General features: G+C 45.4%; 1 long non-coding RNA gene across 1 annotated transcript; it reads right to left on the reverse strand.

The window, feature by feature from the left end:
- Nucleotides 1-5,342: 5,342 nt before the first annotated feature.
- On the reverse strand, nucleotides 5,343-9,119 carry LOC143842763 (uncharacterized). Its single transcript, XR_013233344.1, has 2 exons — nucleotides 9,075-9,119; nucleotides 5,343-5,616 (listed from the first exon to the last, which is right to left on the reverse strand). It is a non-coding gene; the product is annotated as an uncharacterized LOC143842763 (long non-coding RNA).
- Nucleotides 9,120-22,017: the final 12,898 nt, after the last annotated feature.

The raw sequence follows: 22,017 nt of genomic DNA on the forward strand, positions 1-22,017 counted from the left end.
AAGGCTTCTGGAACTGTCAGCTTCTGGAACTGTCAGATGATGTCAAACATGTTTGCAGCATGCAAGGCATAAAGGAGACTATCAGTGCCAAACCCATTGTCCATTGTTGGCCAGTGTGGGTATCATTGTGTGATCTAGAACCATCAAGCTGTATTTAAGACTAGGATGAGAGAGATCATGGTTCTTGGTCAGAGGTAAGCGGGGCCTGAGAGAACTTTCAACCGGGAGGGCAATAATTCCCAGCATAGAACCCATGGACATCATGGTACCCACCATTATGCTTTTGGGTGCCCCTTTCCTTCTCCAAAATAAAGACCTGGTCCTTATTTTCCATCAATTCTAATCTGGAGGTGATTTAGAACACCCAAGGAAACACTGACCTTGTGTCTACAGAGAGCACTGATTGGAGAACTGCAGTCTTCATCATTAGTGGACGTTCTTCATGCAGTATTTTGTGACTGGCTCCAGCCCCCAAAGCAGCCATTTTATTGTTGCCCATGACCACCATGACCACCATGGCAGCCATTTTGTGGTGGTGCCTACCCCCTCTCTCTATAATTTCAATATGGTTCACAGACTCAACAACTTTGGCCTATAAAATTAAATAAGTCAACTTGTTTACTAGAGCTCTGCTGTGCTTCCTTTACTGGCAAGTGCCAGAGTCTTTTGATCCATGTTGTATCATTGCAGTACTCAGCCAACAACTATTATCACCATATATATCTGATCATTTCTAGTTTTGACCATGGCATCTTCTGATACTTCCACTCTATGCTAAGAGCTCAAGAATGACCATTTTCCTAGATTAGGAAAGTGCTGAGATAGTATCCTAAGCATGTTGGTGCTAAAAGGTATTTATCACAAACTGTCTGGGCCCAGCCCTAAAATCACACTAGGAGCCAACATAGAAGATAGACCCACAACTAATGCCCCACAACAACCACCCCTCACAAGCCTTCACCAACCACTTGACCCCAATCACTTTTCACCAAAAGCCAGTCAAGGAGCTAGTGGGAAACAAGATGAGAGAGAGAGGGCACATGGTCCCGATTCCACCGAGGTGAAAGCAGGCCATGGTGTGACAGCAGCAGACACTGGATCAGCAGCAGCTGATCTACAGGACACTGCAGGGCCCGCCATGCCTCATCAGCTGGCTGACAGGATGGAATGGAGAAGACCAGAGAATTGCCCTGCCCCACCGCATAGATGGCTAATTCGGCAAATGGCTATGGAACTCCAGCCCTCAAGAACCATTCCTAGGTATAGCTGAGCCAAGGAAGAACCTAACAGAGGGAGTGGCTGCACAGGCTCAGCTGGGCAGAAGTGTGTGGGGAGAAGCCTGACCTTTGGGCTATTGGGGAAAAGGGTGGGATTAGGGTTAACCCAATTTGGCAGGCCCATAAAAGGGGGCACCAGAGGTCAGGCTGGGGAGATGCTTAGTGCTTGTCAGACCAGCCTCTCGGCAACAGATAGACAGTACAGAGAAGGAGAGGGATGGCTCTACACACTTTCCTTCCTGATGCTGAAATCAGACCAAGGAGCCTTGGTGGGATCCAGCAATGGTGGAGAGCACTAGCAAGCTGGAGGTTCAGGGAGACCCTGGCACAAACATTTCCTGCCCTTTCTCCAGAGTGCTAAAGGATACATCCAAGGTGTTCAGCAAGATGGCTGCCATTAATGTAAAGAAAAGAAGATAGGTATGCTTTTTTAAACATGCTTCCTTCCATTATCTCGATGACCTTCACTCACTCAGCATTCCATCTTAAGCAGAGGTACACCATTCTAAGCCCATTGACTTTGGTGGAACTGAATTATCATGGAACTGGACTAAGCAGTGTAAACTGCTTAGAATGTTCCTGAAATTTTGCCTGATGTGAGCATCTTCTAATCTTACCAATGCTAGAAGTTGAAGTTACCTGTCCATATTGGCAAAGATATGCCAGACTGAATAGCTGTCATTAACCCCAGATTGCGGAGGACAAGGCAAAATGTCCTTTGTGTAACAATTGCTGATTTATGACATGTCACATTTCATAGACAAATGATAGCTATGCCAGCAAACTCCTTCTCAAGAATTACAGGGAAGGCTCAAATGGCAGAGGTTTCCACAATTGAGACAGACGTTTATTGATGAGAAGTCTTCACTCTGTCTTAGATGAGTCTCCATCTGGTGTTCTGTCAGAGGCCTTAGGCTGACGTTTGCCACATGCAAACCTCTCTATTGTATTAGCTTCACCAAATCATTGTTAGTCTGAATTGCAGTGGCAATTCTAAGCAGTGCTGCAGAGTCAAATATAGCATTCTGCCTCATGAAGATAGCTCATATCAGCATATATAAAGTTGCCCAATTCCAGGTTAGATCTTTTGTCAGCCCAGCTCAGTATCACCTACAAATGGTGGGCAACAGCTGTCCAGAGACCATGCCAAGTAGGGTTGTGTGCTCCGGTGTGCTTTGGCTGATTCAGCAATCACTGAAGCCTGAAGCGTCCAGCACTTCAGCATGGAGGGGAGGGGCAGTGCTGGTGGCAGCACACCAGTCAGTGCCCGCACGCAGGCGCAGAGCTCTGTACCTGTGTACGGGCACTGGCTGGCTCACTACCAGTGCTCCTCCCCTCTGTTCCATGCTGCGGAACAAGCTTTGGGCTTCAGTGATCGCTGAAGCAGCCAGAGCGCGCAATCGTAATGCCAAGAAAGGAATTTGCAAACACTTTCTACCTGAGATCTTTTAACCAGAGATCCCTAAGGACTGAATTTGGATCATGAGCTTTACGGCATGATATGATAACACGGCATTATCAAAAGTCTGCTTGCAGAACTAGCAGTACTTGACATTGGCAAAGTTTAAAAAAGCAAAGCGCACCAAGTACCAAGCTGCCTAAAATAGCTCTACTAAGAACAGAAAGAAGCTTTGTTTGCTTGCTTGTTTGTTTAATTTTATTATATTTATATACTGCCCTCCTTTGCGGCTCATTGGAACTTTCAATTCATGCCAAATCCAAATCATATAAATGACCCTCCACTGCTTTGGATTTGGCCAAATCAATTCAGCTGAATCTGAAAAGTATTGTTTTTTTTTTGTTTTTTTTTTGTGCACAGGCTCTCCCCGCTTTTCCCAGGCTGCAGAAAGTGTCTCCGCTGGCTGGGGGGAGGGGGGAGCAGCTGCTAAACAGCTGATATCCCATTATCAGCTGTTTTGCTCCCCCCTCCCCAAGTCTCTGGCAGTGGAGGACTTCTTTGTTCTCCATTGCCAAAGAAAGCTGGGCGGGGGGAGCATTTAAAGGGCCCACCAAGCAGCTGATGATGTAATATCAGCATTTTGAAATGTAGTGCTCTGTCTCTCTCTCTCTCTCTCTCTCACACACACACACACACACACACACACACACACACACACACTTTGCCTGAGAAAGCAGGGGAAGGCATTTAAACTGGCCGAATTGTGGCCACTGCTGATTCGGCCTATTTAAATGCAGGAATGGGTGAATGAGCTTGGATAGTCCCCAAAGGTACCTGAATCAGCACCGATGTGGGTACTTTTCAGCTTATCTGAATCAAATTGCCCATTCCTAGAATCCTATTCAACATGCTACCAATTGATTTGCAGGAGGGCATTTTGGGCTCAAGGAAGACACGCACACATTTTCATTGGCTTGAAAAGGCCACAGCTTTATTATTACTCCAAAGGAGTGTTGGCACAGCATGGGAGAGGGAGCCTGACTTGCAGTCCAAAGACCAGAAGAACCTGGACCCCAGCAGCACCCTGGAGCCCATCCAGATCCTCATTGGGAACACGTCTCCTTGCTGCTGGGATCCCACCCACAGGAAGAGCCAGCGGCGCCCTGGGGCCCACCCGGTTCCCCCGCTGGGAATGCGGGTCCCCTTGCCGCTGGATTCCCACCATAGGGAAGTGTCCACCTGGGGTGCCAAGAGGAAGCGTACACTTCCCATGGACCCACCCCAGGCCACCCGGCACTGTAAACCTTGGGGTGCCAAGGAGAGGTGCCCACCTCCTTCTTGGTCCCACCCCAGGCTACCTGGCCCTGCGAGCCCCAAGCCTTCCCAGCCGGGTCGGCCCTGCTCACAGACCTGCCACCTCTTAGGAGGTTCCCAACCTGCGGAGTCCGATGCGCAGACCGAACTCCCCCCAAAACAGGCTCCATCCCATGCTAAAACCGCCAGCTGTGACAAAATGCAATATAAACATTTAATCCAGTGGTCATCCAATCATAAACAGCCAACAAAACAGGGTGGGTGGGAGGGAAGCTGCTCAGGCGGCGAGCCTGGCGAGAGAGGCAGGGCTTCTCCACGTGGTGCCTTTTAAGGCGCACCGAGCCCACGCCCGGGCGCCAAATGGTGCGTGCGCGCGCTCTCGCACAGCGCCTGCCCTTCCTGCTACAGAACCTCCCCCCAGCGTGCCTTTCCACCGCCCGCTCCTCCGCTGCATCAATGGCGGCTGCCGCTAAGTCTTCGCCGCTTTTTGTGGGTGTTATATCTTACACAATAGCTTTCACAGATGGCAGTTCTTATAAAGATAATTGGAGTCCTTGGATTCCTCCAAGGAAAGAGGCATTTAAGAGGACTTTGGCTCAAGACAGAGCATCGGCTTCACCTATAGAATGTCCCAGATTTAGTTCCGGGCATCTCCAGTTACAGGATCAAGTAACATGTTTCCTGGAATGCTGCTGCCGGCCAGAGTAGACAGTGTCAACCATGGCTGACCAATGTTCTGACTTTGTATGAGACAGCTCCATATGTAGTGCCAGCTTCGCATAGAGCTAGTGCGGCGTGGTGATTAAGAGTGGTGAAAGATTTATGTGATCTGAAGAGAAACCAGGGTATTGGGAGCATTGAGACATGTATTACTCCAATGTAGGCTATATGATCAATTCAGGGGAGAACTTATATCTTCCCTACAGAATAAGCCCAACTCAGAGGCAATCACAGGCACGTTGTCAGACAAAAGCACAGAAATAACTTCTGTTATGGCCAGATTTGCTTGGAGAGCAACCAAAACAAGGAAGAGCTGGTTGGATTCGGAGCAACTTAGGTAGAGATAGTCTCAATTGCTTGAGATAATGCTTGTGAGTTTTAAAACCAGAATGATTCTTATAGCTGGAATGTTTTTATCTTTTATAATATTGAAGTTATCAATGATTCTTTTATCTTGTTAATGCCAGATGTTTTTATGTACCTTGTAATTTGACTACTGGTCTGGTACCGTAAAAATAAAGACTATTAGATTAAGAGTGGTGGCCTCTAATTTGGGAAACTGGAGATTGTAAAGAAATGCTTTTGACCTTAAACCACAATGGTTTCGATCTGGATTCTACACCAATTAATAATAACAATAATAACACTAATAGTTTATTTTTAAAATTATACAGTCATTTTCAGAACTCTTTGGGGGAAGCTCTGACAAAGAAGCTTGTATGAGCTACTTCGTGAATTCACAGTGGAAGTATGCCTGGTCCTGGTCTCTCTGGGCTTGGATTCTTTTATAAATCATACCTTGCTTTCCAACATGAGCATATGGCGGAGAAGTCACTGAGACAGGCGTTCATGAAAACGGCACGCCATCCACCGCACTTCTGAGAGTGACTTTTCCAGTTCCGTTCGCTGCCATTTAATCAAAATTGATCATTAAGCATATGATAAGCAATACATTTTAATTACATCCACAGGCCTGTTTGCAGAAAGCTGGGTTTCATGCTTCCCTAGGTGCACATAAAAGTATGATTTTCCAATCCATTAAGGAAGTGCAAGAAGAAAAGGTGAACTGTACAGGGATTCACTTTAACACTCCGCCACATAAACCGAGGCCTGGGCTGGGTGCTGGGTGGGGAGGGATATCCAGAAAGTCACCACACACTTGATGGAGTGCAGCAGCTGGTAAAAGATTATAAGGCAATTTTCATGAGATTTACTGTAAGCTAGTAAACTACAAAATGGCAGCGGGCTGTGAATGAAATTAAACTCGGCTGTACATCAATGGTGATTTTGTTTTCAGCAGCCCTGAACTTTAAAGCGAATTAAGCAGGAAGCAGGCGGAGATGGCAAACACTCTTAGGGATAACTGGAAGGAGTAGCCTCTGGGGAGTCATCGAGAAAAGGTGCCAATGGCAGATATGTAGCTTTTGGCAAATGTGACACAGCTCTTATGTTCCTTTGTAGGAGCTAATGCAATTAAGCAGGGGGAGGGGGAGGAGGGGGTTGCACTTGGGGGCAGGCTGCAGGCCCATGTGTACAGTGCCAGGTTGATCAGAAAAAGAATTTAGAGGTGAAAATGGAAGTGGCTGGGAGTCATCTCTCTCTTTGAATGACTTTGTTATTACAAAATATTACAAATCCCCCTTAAGCACATTGCTCTTTGTGTGTTTCTAAAGAGCTTACAATAATGGCTATGGTGATTCCCCCGAAATCAAGAATCCTCAGTATGGTCCCTGGGGAAACCGTGATGCCCACCAATGTGTTTTCTGGAACACATTTCCTTCTTTCCCATAGGATCGAGTCCCCAAAACAGGGAGCCAATCCTGGCTTTCCTTCGCTTCACTGGAATAGAAGGTGCTTCAGAAGACCTACGAAGGTAGGCAGCATTGCGTTCTCCAAGACACTTGATTTCTGTCGCCTGGAGGTAAGTTGGAATGTCAGGGGAACCCCGGGTCGCACCTGGAGGTTGGCATCATGGATCTGGATGTTTGCATATCCATGAAAGCCAATATAACAATATGTCAAAAGAAGAAGAGTTGGTTCTTATATGCCACTTTACTCTACCTGAAGGAGTCTCAAAGTGGCTTACCTTTCCTTTCAAAGTGGCCTTCCCATTCCTCTCCCCACAACAGATGCCCTGTGAGGGAGGTGAGGTTGAGAAAGAGCCCTGATATTACTGAAGAAGAAGAAGAGTTGGTTCTTATATGCTGCTTTTCTCTACTCGAAGGAGTCTCAAAGCGGCTTACAATCGCCTTCTCTTTCCTCTCCCCACAAGAGACACCCTAAAAATGGTCAAATGCAAAAATGCTGAGGATTAAAGAAAGATACTACTTCAAATGGTAGCCTTCTTTTTCTCTTAGGACACTATCATCTGTACACACAGAATCAGGTCGATCCAGTTCAGTATTGTCAACTCAGACGGGCAAAAGGTTACCAGGATCATAGGCGGAGGGTTTTCACTTCACCTATTAACTGATCTCTGTAACTGGAGATGCCAGGAACTGAACCCAGGACTTACGGATACCAAACAAATGTGGTATCTATGAGTCACAATATCCCCCAATCTGATGAAGGGAGCTCTGAAAGTTTATACCCTGAAAATCTTCTTGGTCTCTAAGGTGCTACAGGTAAAGGTAAAGGTATCCCCTGTGCAAGCACTGGGTCATGTCTGACCCTTGGGGTGACGCCCTCCAGCGTTTTCATGGCAGACTCAATACAGGGTGGTTTGCCAGTGCCTTCCCCAGTCATTACCGTTTACCCCCCTAGCAGCAAGCTGGTTACTCATTTTACCGACATTGGAAGGATGGAAGGCTGAGTCAACCTTGAGCCGGCTGCTGGGATCAAACTCCCAGCCTCATGGGCAGAACTTTCAGACGGCATGTCTGTTGCCTTACCACTCTGCACCACAAGAGGCTCATAAGGTGCTACTGGCCTCAGATGTACTACAGAAGACCAATACGGCTACCCTCTGAAACTAATATCCCCAAATTGCAGCTGCTTACCATTTAATTTACTTTTGGGGAGGGGAGAACACTTGAGTAGAAAATAAGTAGGGATGGGCACAAACCAGTAAAATGTGGTTCGGTTCAGTTCATGGTTGTGGCATAGCCAGTTTGCAAATAACAAACTGTCACAAGAGTTTGGCCATCAAAGAAACTGGTTTGGTTCATGAGGTTAGTGACATGGTAAATTGGCTCCCTGGTGAGCTAAAGATGTAAAACTCACAGGGGATCTTCCCCTGACTCTCCTCCACCTGGCCTCCAAGTTTGGTAAAGATTGGATTTAGGAGATCTTAGTTAAGCCATCCCCGCAAAAAGAAGATGCCCCCCAGGAAAGTGCTTTCTGGAGAAATGACAGGTGCACATGGAGGAGATCCATTAGTGTGGCAAACATTCCCTGCACAAGTTAGAGACATAAAAGTTACAGGGGGAACCCCCCATTCTCCTCCAAATGCTCTGCAGGGTCTACCCCCCCTTGCTTTGCAGTTGGATAAACATTTCGACTGAATGGAGATGGTCTGTCTAGAAATGTATCCACTCATGAACTGCCATGAACAGCCTGAAAGTTCGTGGAATGTCCTGCCAGGAAATTCGTGGAATGCCCTGCTGGAAAATTCACTTCACAAATTAGCCAAAATTTGTCACAAATTTTGGTTCATGAGCCGGTTCATGTCCATCCCTAAAAATAAGTCGTAAACAATTTAAATATATATAGCCATTGGAGCATTTTCTTTAACATTACTGGGGACTAAAATACCCCAAATGGGGTGCTAAAATACCTTTTTGGGTATTTTCCTATATGTCATGAGATTATTAAGAACACAGTGATCCATGATATAAGTTTTTAGCGCCCTGGAGAAATACAGCCAGTGGTATTGTATAGTGGTTAAGAGTGGCAGCCTCTAAACTGAAGAGTCAGGTTTGATTCCTCACTTCTCCACTTCTCCACACCATGTAAAGAAGAGTGTTTGCACTCGAAAGCTCATGCCCTGAATAAATCTTTGTTGGTCTTAAAGGTGCTACTGGACTCTGATTTTATTATTCTCCACATCAGTGATCTTGGGGACCTTGGGCAAGTCACAGTTCTCTCAGAGCTCTCATCCTCACCTACCACACAGGGTGACTGTTGCGGGGAGAGGAAGGGAAGGCAATTATAAGCTGTTTTGGGGCTCCTTCGGATAGTAAAATGTGTGGTAGGGGGGGAAAAACAGCTTGTCTGCTTCTTTTTCTTCATTACAACCAGACATAAAAATACTTTTTTGGCCATTTTTATCTCTAGATACATTAGGAAACTTTGTTTGGGATGGAAGGATCTCACGTGTAAATTATGTAAGGTATTCTCTAGAGGACAAATTAAATGTTTTGTACCTCTTTCTTTTTCCAGTGTGTATTCAGCCTACACACCGCTGGACATCTTCAGAGGGCGATAACACAATGAGAATTACCCTGGCAACCCAAGAACATACACACCACTGGGAATCTACAGAGGGCTGGTGAGAAGCCCCACCCACTGGTGCATGAGACAGCACAATGAAAATTACCGTGGCGTCACATGAACCAATGAGGGTGGGGCTCTAAATCAGCCAATCACAGCCGAGTGCTGGGAAAGAGGCAGTTAAGCTGTTGACAGTTGGACACAATCCAGAAGTGGAGAGCAGCAGAAAAAGAGATGTTGAAGGCTTCATTTAAACAAAGGTGGGGATTAAAAATGGATAGAAATAGCAGACCGCATTCGTTATGCTCCCCTGATCCAAGAACGGAGTAGAGCGGTGTTCCAGCAGGGTTTCTTGGTGGGTAACTAGGCGACAGCAGAGTGCTTCACAAATAATTAGGGTTGCCAACCTCAAGGCAAGGGCTTGAGATCTGCCGGGATGACAATTGCTCTTCAGATAATAGGGCTCAGTTCCTCTGGATAAAATGGCAGCTTTGGAAAGGGGCTTCTATGGCATTATTCACTGCTGAGGTCTTTCCCCTCTCTAAACCCTTCCCTCCCCAGACTGTAACCCCTCCAGGTATTGGAGAGCTGGTACCCCTGGGTGTGAAGTTGTCCGAGTGGACCCCCTCCCATCCATCCCTTCCTCCGAGTCCCTGCTGTTGTTCCTTTACAACTTTATTCCGCCTTGTGGCCTTGAGGGGAAAATAGACCTTTGTTGCAGCAGCACCATGAAATAAATCTCCTGAGCGATTTCTGTTGCTGTCTTTATTCTATCGTTATGTTGGTTGCTAGGCATGCAAAGTACTCTTGAGTTGAAGGTTGAGGGATTGATGGAATCGCTGGTATTGCTCAGACATGGCTGCTTCTCCCAGAGGGATTTCCCCCCCCCCCTGTGTTTCAGCAATGGGCTGGGGAGGACTGTTTGTGTAAAGGCTGAAAATTCCCTACATGTATTGGCTTGAGTTAGGCATCTGGTAACTGTGAATGGAAAGAGCCTCTTGTGGCGCAGAGTGGTAAGGCAGCAGACATTCCATCTTAAAGCTCTGCCCATGAGGCTGGGAGTTCAATCCCAGCAGCCAGCTCAAGGTTGATTCAGCCTTCCATCCTTCCGATGTCAGTAAAATGATTCCCCAGCTTGCTGGGGGGTAAACGGAAATGACTGGGGAAGGCACTGGCAAACCACCCCGTATTGAGTCTGCCATGAAAACGCTGGAGGGCGTCACCCCAAGGGTCAGACATGACTCGGTGCTTGCACAGGGGATACTTTTACCTTTAACTGTGAATGGATATGTTCTAGGGTTTCTCAACCACGATACCAAAGGAGCATATGGTACTGTGAAGGCCCCTCAGTGGTACCATGGTGTGGGGGTTTTCAAAGGGGCAGCTGGAGACAGCCTTCTCCCCTTGGACCTGCTGTTTCAAGCTCCAAGCAAAGAGGAAAGAAAAAGGGTTTTAATTCTTAAACAAATCTTTGCTTATTGAGGCAGGTTGATCTGCCCCCTCCCAAAATGATCAATGGGAGGGAGTGGTAAGGGGAGTGGTCCTTTGCCATTTAGAATTTTGCCACCTCAGGCTCCTCTCACTTCCAGGGAGTGTGGCAGGAAGTTGTGGCCAGCTGACATCAGTTTCTGGTAACTCGAAGCAAGAAAAATATTTCAGCAATATCTCCATGGTCAAAAGGTTGAAAAAGGCTGCTATTCCATAGACTTGGTCTAAAGTCATGTTCCTGGTAATGTTTCCTCAGTGGATTTGAATTTTAAGACCATGCTTCTATCCAAGCACCCATCAGTGCTTGGAGTAGCGATCCCCAACCTGTGGGCCGTGGACCACATGTGGTCCGCCGACTAATTGGAGGTGGGCCCCAAAGGACGACTTCTCCCCCCCACCCCGGCCCTTTACTTCATCCCCCCCGGCCCTTTACAACACACTCCGGGTGTCATTCTCTCCCATCACTCCCAGATGGGACTTTCTCGTTGCAGAGAAACTAGCTCAGGGTTCCCATTGATTTGTCATTGTCATGAGTTAACATTTCCATGAGAATAAAATGTTCCTTATGTTCATTGTTGTGGCGTGCCTGTATCTTATTTTGAAGGGATGTTTAAACATTACCATAGCGATCAGAGAGCGTTAGGGCAGTGGTTGAGAGTAGAGGAGTAAACTACCCCCCCCCCGACTGGGCCTCAGTAAAAGGCGTTGAGTGGTCCCCAGTGAGTGGTCCCCGGCGTTGAGTGGTCCCTGGTGATAAAAAGGTTGGGGACCACTGGCCTGGAGGATAAGGTCTCCCCAAAAATTTTTTTTGGGTGGGGGGTGTTAAAGAAAGATCAGTTTTAGGGTTTCTAGTGGGAGGAGGCTTGAAGATAAGTGTGCCAAAAGCACGTTATTAACTTCTGCCATGCATTCTGGGACCTGTCATTTGATGCTTATGCATACCTCTTGTGGCCTTTGATCTTTAACACTGCCACCCCTCTCCATTCCTTTCCTGTATCCAATGCCATTGATCATTGTAAGTGTGAAAGTAGCAAGTTAGTCTAGAGTTGTATGACCTCCCCATGTTTTGAAGTTGTGAGAACAACTATCTTTAACACGATCTTTGAAGACTATCAGATGCCTCCTAACAGAGACCGTCTGTGCTGCCTGCCAGGCTGCACATGCATGGCTCGGTGGTTGTGCCAGAGCAGAGTGTTTGCCAAAGTCCAGAGTCCAGTTGGGAGGTTGGGAGCCAAGGGAGTCAGAGTTCACAGCAAGCAGGGTGGGGAGCAAAGTCGAGCTGGGGTCAGGAGCCAGAGAAACAGTCAAAGCCAAACCATAGTCAGAAGCCAGGGATGGAGTCAGAAGCCAAGCTGTAGCTGGGAGCATAGTCAGGAACTAAAGCCAAGGATCTGGAGCCAGGTGCATATTCAAGAGTCAGGCTAAAGTCAGGAACCAGGCGGCAGTCAGCCAGAGCTTTGTCAAAGCAAACTGAAACAAGGAGTTGTCTGGGAAGAGAAGCAGGGACCACACACATTGCCTTAAGGCCCTGATGAAATAAAGCCAAGCCAGATGGGCAGCCCTTAGTCAGAGAGAAGAAGCAAGTACAGCTGAGACCCATCTCCCATGACCGCCCAGAGCCGTAGGGAAGGGCGGTATAAAAATATAAATATAAATAAATAAATAAAAATAAATGACAGCAAGCTGCTAGGCATGCTGATATCCTGACAACTATGAGAGTAGATTGCCTCTTCCAATGCTGCCGTGTGAGACTCGCTGGGATCTTTGCCTGGGACCAGCAGTGCCATTCCTCTGGTGAGTCTTCAGGGCTGGTATACATGGGCACATAAGTCTGGGTGCCGGTCTAGCTGAGACCAGGTTGTTCATCCTCTGGGGCATCAGGCTGGTCTTCACTGGCCAGATCTCCAGGTGGTGCCTGGAGAGTGCTGAGCCTGGGCAGTGAATTAGGATAAGCTGCATTCTCTGGAGTGCCCTCTGGAGGCTCAGCCAGCAGTTCAGCAGGGGGCAGGACATCATCCATCACATCAACAAAGTTCCTTCATGCCCAAAACTATTGCGAAAGGGAGGGGGCCATGGGCTAAGGTTAGATAAGGGGGTAGTGAGTTTAGAATATTTAGTCTTAGCAAGGATCCCCACGTTGTTCAGTTTCCTAACATTGCAATAAATATATTTTCTTTCAATGAAATCTGCTTATTGGGAGTAAACAATGGGACTCCCACAAAGTGCTCCTAGCAAGCATGAGAGACAGAAAGATCCCCATAGTTCAGCTAATACTGTCTTCTTCCAAGGCTACGGCAACTAAGTACCAGCATGTAGCAAAATGGAGTCATCCATGACAAAACAAGGAAATCCTCTACTCTTCTTGTATATTTCAAAAATAAGGTCAATATTACTAAGTTCTGTATATCTCCAGTATTCCCCTCTCCTAAAGAAACCAATGCTTCCCCAAGAACTTCCTCTAGCGCACTGCACTTGACATAAGTCTGCCTCTTAAATTCACAATGGCACCATTCCTTCTTTATGAGGAGAAGTTGGACAGATCTGAACCATGATTTTCTGTCTTAAGACTCTGGACCAATGGAACTTCTTGACTTCCTTCAGTTGTGGACTGACCCAACTGTGCTAGAAAAATCAGCATTTTATAAATGTATATGTAACCAAATGGGGAGATGTTATTAGGAACAGTACAGTTTGTGAAGACAAAAGGATCCTTTGTTAAAAAAAATTGACATGTCAGATCTGTGAAGAACAAAATATGCTGTCTTCTCAGAAATTTTCAACGATATGGGTTGTCTCTGGTCAACGTTGGAGTCCCTTTGGAATTGAAGATATACAACATTAATAAATGCATAGCCTAGCTCAGCCTGATATTGTTAAATCTCAGGAGCTAAGTAGGATCGGTCCTGGTTACTACTTGGATGGGAAGCTACACAGAGGAAGGCAATGGCCAACCATCTGAATGTCTCTTCCATTGAAAAGCTGTGATTTGATGGCACTTTACACAGACAAAAATAGGAGGTGAGTGGGAATGTGACAGAGAAACCCTATTAAAATTGCATGCATTGTTCAATTGAAGGCATTTGGTTTCTGCAGTGACTTTCCAGTTGCTCAGCAATGTAAATATTACATTGTGTGGAGTCCTTGTTCCTACAGAAATGCAACATTATTCCCCATGACAGCATCCTCAAGAGGCAGTAAAACAGCTCTCGCTCCTACGCTATAATCCATAAAGCTTCAATGTTTGATGTTCACTATCAAGACTTTTCTGATGTTCCAGCCAAACAGCTTATGGAAAATTCCTCGAAGCCCAGAACTTGTGGGTAATACAGCTAGATCTGAAATGAAGAATCACAGCAAGGTTTGTGTTTGAAGATGAAGAAGAGAGTGATAACAATGTGAAAAAATACTGTTGATGCTGGCCTTTATTCTGTTCCGGTTCCAGAACTTTAGCTCTGTCAGTGCTGGCCTCTACATGCTCATATAGCTGTGGTGAAGTGGTAAGCACATAATTTATATATCATGGCTGGAATACTAAGAATACTTTCCTGGGAGAAAGCCTCATGGAATGAAATTGGACAGTAGACCTGTTTGGAATGACTCCCAACATTTCCAAGGTTAAATATTTAGTGTCTCCACTTAAAACTTGAGTCACAAATGTCCTGAAAGGCCTTTAAGTGCCTGATATACTGGAAAGCCATGGCCAGTGGAAGAAAACACTGTAGATAGACCAGGAGTTCTCTGAGTGGTGCCCATGAGGTCTATGGCCCATTCCAGGGGATCCCCAAGTCCCAGCTGAAGGCTAGCATCCGTAGCCTTCCCTGGGGCACAGTGCCACAGAGACTTACCCACCCAAGCAGCTTTTTTCTTCCAGGGGACATGGAGTAGTTGTCTGCAGTCTGCAGAGGAGCTTTCATTCTGGGGGTTCTCTAGGTCTTACCTGGAGGCTTGCATCTCCAAACAGTGGCAGGGATGCCAGCCTCCAGCTGGGACCTGGAGATCCCACTTCTGGGGTTTCCTGAAGGCTGAGGAATGTTTCAGGGGTTTCTTGATGGTAAAACAGTTGAGAAAAGCTGACATCTAGGCAGTAACTGAGAAACCCACTGTAAGTTCTGTTTGTAACATACAACTGTTGTTTTAATATTTTGAACTGAATTGAAGAACAGACTGAAAGTACAGACTGAAGCACAAGACTGAAAGGTTTTCAATTCTTCAGGCAAATTCTGCTATCAATTAAATATTTTCATTGAAGGAAGAAACTGTGCGAAGTTTATGAATTGTTTATTGTTATTAGCAATTACTGCCACTCAGTATTTCTCTTTGTTTCCAACCTGGAGCCTAGCACCCCTGTACCTCCATGGGATCCAAAGCCAGAGAGTCTCTCCTCCCAAATAGTCCTTTTCTACAGAGGGACTGATCTCTGGAAATGACCTACAATTTCAGAACATCTCTAGGTCCCAACAGGAGACTGGCATCCCACAGCCTCTCTGGGGCACTGTACCACAGAGTTACCCCCTCCCAAGCAGTACTTTTATCTCCAGGATCCTGTAGATGTGTTGTCATTGCAGAGTCCCCTCTCCAAAACACCCATTTTTCCTTTGGGATCTGATCCCTATAGCTTGCAGATGACCTCTAATTCCAAGAGATTTCCAGCCCATACCTGCAGGTTGGTTACCCTTGGGTTAGGAATGTTCCTTGAGGTTTGAAGGTGGGGCCTCAAGAATTGGGGGGCAGGAGAAGGAGTAAAGACTGCCTGCCAGCCCCATGGGGCCCAGCTTGGCTCCTATGATTTATGCTTTTGCCAAGTTGCCAGCCCTCTGGAAGGCCACAGTGCAGGTGTGCATCCTACTAGCCATTGTTTCCCTGGGTGAAATGGGCTTTGCCTGTAGTTTCAGATAATCTTCTGGTCTCACCTGGAATTCAGCAGTCCTTACTGAAACAGAGAAAAGCTATCTACCAGAAAGAAGGTTGCTGGAGTGGACAGTCCACTCATATGATTCACAGCAATGAACATGAGGTCCATCAATGGATTAACATTGAAGAATTTTGCACATGCACTACAATCAAGCTGGTATGGGACGTTCTGAGCATGCATGTGCAGAATCTGATTGTAGATCGTAAACTTGAGAAGGACTTTGGGGTGAAATGATCCTTGGTTAATATCTTAATAAAGACAGAAATTATTGAGGGCCTTGTATCCAGTTATCCTTATCACAAAACCGTGGCAATCACTGGTAGAGCTGCAAGCACTCACGTGCCTCTTCACCAAAACAGAGACCAATCCAGATATTCCTTTATCACATTGCAGTTGAAGGTGCTTCAGAAGAACCATGAACCTGCAAAGGGCACCTGATCAATAAGTGCTGCCCCCATCAAAGGAGCAAGTTGGGCTTACAACCTCCCAACAGTTTGTGGTTAGATGTCATGTTCCATTCTCCCCAAGAAGACAAACTCTGAGTCTTATTTGAAGAGACTACAAATTGCTTCATTGGACATTTTGTTGCTAAAACGCAGTCATGGGTTTAAACTTCAAGTACAAGGATATAGGCTAGATATCAGGAAAAAAAATTTCACAGTCAGAGTAGTTCAGCAGTGGAATAGGCTGCCTAAGGAGGCGGTGAACTCCCCCTCACTGGCAGTCTTCAAGCAAAGGTTGGATACACACTTTTCTTGGATGCTTTAGGATGCTTAGGGCTGATCCTGCGTTGAGCAGGGGGTTGGACTAGATGGCCTGTATGGCCCCTTCCAACTCTATGTTTCTATGATTCTAAGTTTGAAGCAGATATAGCAGCACGCATCACCCCCCCCCCCATAATGCCATTTATTCCCACAATCTGTAATCTTATAGGACGAATTTCATTGTCAAAGATTGTGCATGGTTTACACCTAGAGTCCGGAAAGAACAGCCATGATGATATTCAGAACTCAATAGGAGGCCAGATGGACCAATGGCCTGATAACCAGTGAGGAGGGAGAAAGTCAAATGGCTGCCCTAAGAGGATCCTGGGACATTGGTCAAGTCACCATGCCATGAACCAGGGGCAAACAAGACATTGGCCCCTATGGCAGCCATTTTGTCAAGGCACTGCCTCCGTTTTCAAAATTCGAAAAGTCAAAGATTCAGATTTAGTTTATTAGTCGGCCATTGGCCATTTCCAGCAAATTGACTGTACAGTACAAAAGTCAGTTAAAATCAAGACATCAAACTGATAAAATCACAGGGAGTAATAAAAGTAATAAAAAGTTACACAGAAAAGGAGCCATAATGATTAGGGTTTTAATCCTAATTGCACAATTTGGACCTGATTTTCCTGGCTGCGAGAGCAAACAGTGCAACTCTGTTGGTAACGTAGGCATCGATATCAGACAATAAAAAGATCATATACTCAGTTTTTGAGAGGCCTGAGGTGGTAGGGAATATTCTTTTAATAAACTTGCCTCTTGGTTCATCATAGAGGGGGCAGTCCATTACATAGTGTGTGAGGTCCTCAATCACTCCCCTATCACATTTGCAGATGGATTCAGATAGGGGGAGATGGGAGAACCGACTGCTACGCACTGCTATGAGTAAATGCCATCCTGAGTGTTAAGGATGGCAGACTCTCCAGATATGAAGATCTGCAGTGAATTCTCTTGAAATGTTTAAAAAGAGGGACAGCTCTGGACCGAGCAATTATATCACCATCTAGAACTGCATCCGTTTGATAGATCCATTTCCGGAGCTCCTTTACTGAGCTTCCAAGCCTGATTAGATCGTCTGGGATAGAGTAGTGTAAGATAATACTATTTATATACTCTAGATGGATTCTATCAGGAATGGAAGTGAGCTCTAGGTTTTGACTGCTGATGACTTCAGAATTCTTTCGTGTACATTTCAGCCTGTTTTTCATGGTGATTAGTTTAACCCGTGCTTTTATGGATGGTAGTCCCAGTTCAGCCCTCATAAGAGCTACTGGAGATCCTTTAGGAAGAGCTAAAATCCTTCTCATAAAGAGGTTCTGAATTTTTTCTAGGTGGTTAATCCACCTAGATTAACCCCCAGCCCCAAATCTCTGCACCATATCGTATGGAAGATATTACTTTGCTGCCAAATAGTTTAATAGTGGGGTCAATCAAGCAGCCTCCTTTTGAGAAAAAGAATTTGACAATAGCCCCAACACTTCTCAGGGTAGCGACTCTCAAACTGGACAAGTGTGCCTTCCATGTTAATGTTTTGCTAAATGTTACACCCAGGTATTTATAGGAGCTGCACTGTTCTATCCACGTACCCAGGATACTCCAGGAAAATTTTTCGGGGCGTTTCCTGAAGACCATCACCTTGGTTTTAAGATAATTTATGGACAGGCCCTGATCTTTGCAGTATAAGCCTAGGTTGTCCAAAAGTCTTTTTAGCCCTATTCTAGTCAATGATATATCAGCACCATATCATCAGCATACACGAGGATGGAAATCTTGGTCTGGCAGGTACTGGGTGCCATAAAGTGGGAGCCCTCCATCTTTCCTACCACATCATTAATATATAGGTTGAACAGCAGAGGGGCCATCACACATCCCTGTTTTAAAGGTAAAGGTAAAGGTATCCCCTGTGCAAGCACCGAGTCATGTCTGACCCTTGGGGTGACGCCCTCTAGCGTTTTCATGGCAGACTCAATACGGGGTGGTTTGCCAGTGCCTTCCCCAGTCATGACCGTTTACCCCCCAGCAAGCTGGGTACTCATTTTACCGACCTCGGAAGGATGGAAGGCTGAGTCAACCTTGAGCCGGCTGCTGGGATTGAACTCCCAGCCTTATGGGCAAAGCTTTCAGACAGCTGCCTTACCACTCTGCGCCACAAGAAGCTCCTGTTTTACTCCCTTATTAACAGGGATTTCCTCATTTGGAGCACCTGAATTCCCTACCTTGATCTTGACCGTGGTGTTTTGGTGGAGTTGTCTCATTAGATACACTAAACGTGGATCCAGCTGGAGATTCAGGAGTTTCTGCCAAAGTATGTTCCTGTCCAATGAATCAAAGGCTGCAGCAAGGTCAACAAAGGCCACAAATAGTGCCTTTGTTGGACCCTTCATAGCAGTAGCAGCCAAGTGATAGAGTGTTTGACAATGTTCGATTGTGGAATGCCCCTTCTTAAAACCCAACTGTCGTGAGCTCAAGATATTGTTGTCTTCCACCCAGTTCTCCAATTTCTTCCTCAGAAAGCTGCCATATAATTTAGAAGCTACAGGCAGCAAGCTAATTGGTCGATAGTTCTGCGGATCAGACCTATCACCTTTTTTGAAAATAGGGACTATGATGCTGGAGGTCCATCCTTGGGGAAGTTTGCCAGTATCATTGATTTGTGTGAAAAGTCTAGCAAGAACTGGTGCCCACCATTCACTGAAAGCTTTATAACATTCAGAGGGGATCAAATCCTCCCCAGGTGATTTTTATAAGGGAGTGCTCTTATCAATTATTTGATCTCATCTTCTGATACAGGTGGCCAGCGTTCCCCTAGCTCGGAAACCTCCATAGTTGCTTTATCCATCTTACCCCCTTCAAAAACCTTAGAATAGTGGTAAAGCCACTCTGTTACCTGGATGGTGGACCCTGAACGGAGCGCCAGATCCTTGGATCCTGAGGAGATCAGTTCCCAGAAGAGCGTTTCATTTTTATCTTTAACTGCCTCCTGTAACTTAATCCAATCTTGCTGGGAGTGGGCTTTTTTCTTCCTAGCCAAAAGCTCTTTATATTTTTGTTTGGTCTTCCTTAATTGGCCTAGTGACCGTTCATCTTTGTCCCTTCTCAGGGTTCTGAGACAACTCAAGACAATTTTTTTGCAAGTCAAAGAGATTGGAGACTCCTGGAATATTCCAACCAGTTCAGAAGAACATTTGAGATATCACTATCTGCAATGCTAATTCCCCCTTTGAGAGGCAATGAACATTATATCTCTCAAAAAAATCCTATACAGCTCTTTGAGCAAGTATCATCATCTTCCTTCACCTTTGTGATAGCCTCTGTCTGCTCCAAAATGACATGGATAATTAATGAACAGAAATACATCATAAACTGATGTGATGAATTATCTTTCTATCCATCCAGCTCAGGTTGAAAGGAGCAGCTTTTAACCATTTTAACTGTTTTGACTATGAAAGACAGATTAACCTTTCGTTTCATTGTTGTAGCAGAGACCTTTGTTGTGCCTCCCAATACCACTATAGTATGAAATGCACAGCCGGGTTTTTCAAGATCATGCAAGGCCCAATTGATATTCATTTTAATCATACAGAAAATCCCCTTTGGTATTTTAATAGCCTCAGCCTATAAGCTCAACAACTCTTGTTTACAGTAGACACACACACACCAAACACACCATCCAGGAATTAACTCTTTTGATGCTTCTTTCTTGTGCTAAATGGTTCCACTCGGGAGCACCAAATGTGATGGCAACTGGTTAAACTCAGAAAAAACTTTTAGATCCATTTACAAAAGGAGAATATGGTCTTCTACGTAAATCACTAAGATAAGATTTTTGCAGTTTTGTGGTATTAGCTGCCAGAAAGAGAATTCAGTTCAGCATCATCTTGACTGCATTAAAGATGTATCTTGAATAATTCAGTGGGTTTCACTTTTAACACTGGGAAACAAAGAGTAAGTGTCATTACTTTTGGGACTTTTGGACTTGGCTTGGTCCTGAGTCCCTCCAGAAAATTAGAGCTGTAGAGCAGCAAAGCATTTTTTAAAGTATGCAATTATTTGTTAGCTTTGTGGATAAGGCACAGATCCAGATTTACAACACTTTGAGGTTTAAAAGAGAGTAAACTTTACTGGAAAGATTATTTATAAACATATATCATTAATTTGCTTCAGTCTCCTTACTGAAGCAGAGCATAAAAGCTTAAAGAGTAGTTACAAAAGCAGCACATCGCAAGCCTCTTGTGACTAGGCTGCAGTAGGACTACATGCCACACATCAGCAGATGGAGAGAGAGAGAGAGAGAGAGAGATGTGCCTAATTGCTGCTCCTTGCTTCAGCAAAAGACATACATACTGAGGTGCTCTTCCTGAAGAAAGACGAAGTAGGCAGGAGCCCATTTTAAACAAATGAATCCACAGAGCACATACTGGAGACATTCCACTGCTCATGGGTACAGTTCCCAGCACTGAACACCTGGTAACACTAGTGAGTAAACAGGTGCAGCTTAGCTGCTTAAACAGCTTCACAACAGCCCTTCAAGGCTGACTTCACCAAATTACTTGCTAATTGCAGTTCCAACAAAAATTTTTGCAATTACCTCTCTATTTTTATTCCTCCATACCATGGGAACTGCAATTCCTAGAGCATCAAGAAGTAAATGGGAGGTGTTTCTCACTGCCCCAGCAAACAGACTAAATTGGGTGAAGAAACCTTTATTGAGCAAAAGTAACAGATCCAGACTCACAAAGTTTTGAGGTTTAAAAGAGAGTAATCTTTACTGGCAAGATTATACAAATATATATTGCATTCATATGCTTCAGTCTCCTTACTGAAGCAGGGTACAAAAGCTTAAAGAGTAATTACAAAAACAACACATTGCAAGTCCTTAGGGCTGCGCTACAAGCAGATAGCATGCTATGCAAAAGCAGATGGAGAGAGCTGAGACTAAAGGAGTTTTCTCCTTGCTTTTGCATACAGCTACTTTTCCTGAAGAAGCAGGAAGTGGGTGGGAGCCCACCTTAAACAAAGGGAATCCCAGAAATTGTGCTCGAGATTTTTCCACTGCTCATAGCTGCAATTAGGGTTGTGTGTTCTGGCAACCGAACCGGCCGTTCTTGCCCAGTGCATCCAGCGCTGTGCTGTGAGGGGGGAGGCACGGGCATCAGTGCACCAGTCAACGTACACACACAGGCATGGAGCTCAGCCCCTGTGTGTGTGCGCGCGCGCTGACGTCTGCGCCTCCACCCCCTGTGGCTTCACTGCTTAAACAGCTTAACAACAGCCCTTCAGAGCTGACTTCAATGACTTGCTGATTGCACTTCCAACAAATATGGAAGATAATGTGTTTACATAAATCTGCCTGTTCTGACTAGCAGGAGCTCTCCAGAGTCATGAGCAGAAAATAGTCTTTCTTGTTACCCAATCATTCAATTAGATATACCAGAAAATTGAAGGGATGGGGACTTTGATTCAGCATCTGCTTTGCATGAAGAAGATCCCAGGTTCAGTTCCTGGAGATAAGCTCATAGGCAGTATGAAAAGCCTCAGTCCCAAAACTCGGGACAGCAGTGGCCTATCATAGCAGACTATATTGACCTTCATAGTGTTGGCAGAATTTAAACATGCAGGAGAACAGCAAAGCCCCAGACTGAAGATGATGATGATGATGATTATTATTATTATTAAGAAAAATTGCCTTGAGAGAGAGAGAGAGACCCT

The sequence above is a fragment of the Paroedura picta genome, chromosome 8 (genome assembly GCF_049243985.1).
Source record: "Paroedura picta isolate Pp20150507F chromosome 8, Ppicta_v3.0, whole genome shotgun sequence".
In the NCBI taxonomy this organism is placed as follows: Eukaryota; Metazoa; Chordata; class Lepidosauria; order Squamata; family Gekkonidae; genus Paroedura; species Paroedura picta.